Here is a 2,857-nt window from a genome sequence, read left to right on the forward strand (position 1 = left end):
AAATTTGAAATTTTTTCAACAAACATTTTAAAAAGTTACAGTATCAAAATTATTTCTTATTTTAAGTAGAAAGACTATTAGAGCATTTAAAAGTGTCTTTAATGCTTGAGTGATTTTAATGCTTTTTATCAAATGTACTTATTTTCTCATGGTGACAAAAAAAATTATCTACGTGAAAATTATTTTACAAAATCAATTTCTGAGTGATCTGTGTAGGGTGAGATTTGTTATGTAATTTTAAATTTAGCGGCGGCAGAATACCTAAAACAAATATTGAGTAGGTAGGTATATAGTTGTAGAGCGTACAACTAGATGGCGCTTGCATCTTTTACTTGCTACAGGTAATTTAACTCACTGTATTACCGATAATTCATAAAAAAGGAAAGCAATAGAAGTTGGAGAAAGTGTCAACAGTTAGCGCTGTTAATGACCACGAAATCTGTTCAAGTTTCCTATCTATAGTATCATTTATCTAGGGCGCGAACGACGATGAAACATTATTCAAACACCTAGAAGTCCTAGAACTAGTGGAGCAAAAGAATCCTATAGGCATTGGTTACTTGATTTAAGTATCAGCCAATAGAAGTAAAGCTATACAGATTCAGCCGCGTAATTCAAATAAATGGAGTGTAGTTTTTATAAAATTATAAATGTCACCTCACAAATTTAATGCAAAAAACTTGTTAGTACATCTAAATTATTTTACTTTTGAAATCTTGCTAAGTAAATACTTAGCAATGATTGAAAAGAAATCCTCTAATATTTACTAGATCCAGTAAAATCAGAATATGCAGCTGTATTTATCAAATGTTGCATTTGAATATATGATCTTTTATTTTTCTGTAGTAATTCTGTTAATTTATAATACAGTTTGGCACAACAAACAAACAAAAAAAATAGGTAGTGATGAGAAAAACGGTTACACACTTGTAACGTTACAAGTAATGTCGCTCCAGAAAAATACCGTCATTTTGTAACTACATTGTTGAGTCAGCTTGAAGACTGTTAGATACCCTGAGAATGATATGTCATTGTATCAGGTAGTTTAAATCTTGTAATTCATTTATTTGTCTGCTTAGAAAATAATTTTAATCAAACTCCCAACAAAATTATGAGGTCTCAAACGCAATAAATTGCGTTGTGTAAATAGCTGTTTGTATTGATGGTATTCGATGGTAATATTTTTTAATATTTTGTAGTTGTGGCTATTTTTCTTATAACTGGATATTTTAACAAAATATTACAAGAACTACCTTAATTTAATTAAGTATATATTAAATAATTTTTGTTTATAAAGAAAGTGTAATAGAAACACCTAAAATGCAGTTAGAAAATTATTCTAATAAATTCAATTACTCAGTCTAATACTCAGTTGCTTTAATTTTTCATTCCTCGGAGAAAACAAAAATCCTAGTTAATTGTCGCAGTTGTACAGTTTTACGTTCCAGTGTAACCGGTTACTTATAGTAGTAACGCAGAACGCCGTTCCAACAAAATTCCACTGCAAAATAGCATTATTTTTAATACCAACCCATCACTGGCGGTACTGGCAATAGTGGCGGTAGGCTGAAATGTACTCGATGCATACTACACACTATACATCTATGTAACCTAGAATATCTATTATTATTATTATTATTACTATTTTTTTATTATCTTTTTATCTAAAATCGACTGACACAACAATAAGAGGACAACTTTTTGCAGATAATTGCTAAAGCAAACTATAATAAAACAACACAAAGGTGAATTCGTCTTGTAGTAAAAATATTAGGGTGCATTAAGTTCCTAGATAGGTAAGTATATTATGAAGTGATTTTATCATAGATTGTAATCAGAATTTATTCTAAATAATTATGAGAAAAAATTATTTCATTGTCAACAGGATGTTTTATTAATAAATGGACAAACGAACTATGCAAATAATGAGTAATCCAAAATATGAAGATTTAACCTAATGATTAATATTTCTTTTTTGGCGGAAAATTTAGATACCATAGGAAACTTTAAATTATGGTGACATATTTTTTTGCTCTTAACCCCTAGATTAAATTTATTATTACATATTTAAACCTTAAAAGATAATAATAATAATGGATCATTCCAAATGAAAGTTAAGGTGACGAATGATTCAACAACACAAGAATACGTATGTAAATAAAGCAAATATATTTTTATTAATTAGTTCGCTAAATTAAGAAGTATGTATTTAGTACAATATTTAGTGGCGAATCTTTTACCAGCAATTATTCAGACACGCTACTTGATGATTATTTACATTTGTAGCGATGATATAATTTAGATTAATACGAATAATTAAAAAAACCTTTTATTCAAAAACTAGTTCTGGTCTAGACTAATATAATAATTAAAGAGTATATATCTTAATTAAGTCTCTTTAATTAAATAAAAATGTACTTTGACAGTCAACCTCTTACTCTTACAAAAGCTATCTTATTTTCAATTTTCACTGTCACATGTTAACTGGTCTACTGTTCCTAAAAAGAAATAAAAACTTTTCTTTCTCTCCACTTTTTAAAAGGCAACAACTATCTTAAAACGAATTTTAGAGCTTACGTTAGAAATTACTTTTTTCCTTATTTTGATCCTCGCCATTACATCCAAAGTCCGGTACATTATTTTTTACAACCTGTACATGTGAGTATGTAAGTTACGCGTTTTGCGTTAACGACTCTGTTTTTAAAAAATCTTAATAACTTTAATTTTTTTTAAAGGATTATAAAAGATTCACAAACAGAGGACTTTATGTCTCGGTGGCTAGAGAACAAGTGTTTATTCATGCAAAAGTATGTATTCTACAGAATCATTATCATATCATATCGTATTTCCAAGATAG

Source organism: Anoplophora glabripennis, unplaced genomic scaffold, assembly GCF_000390285.2.
Source record: "Anoplophora glabripennis isolate ALB-LARVAE unplaced genomic scaffold, Agla_2.0 scaffold2038, whole genome shotgun sequence".
Lineage (NCBI taxonomy): Eukaryota > Metazoa > Arthropoda > Insecta > Coleoptera > Cerambycidae > Anoplophora > Anoplophora glabripennis.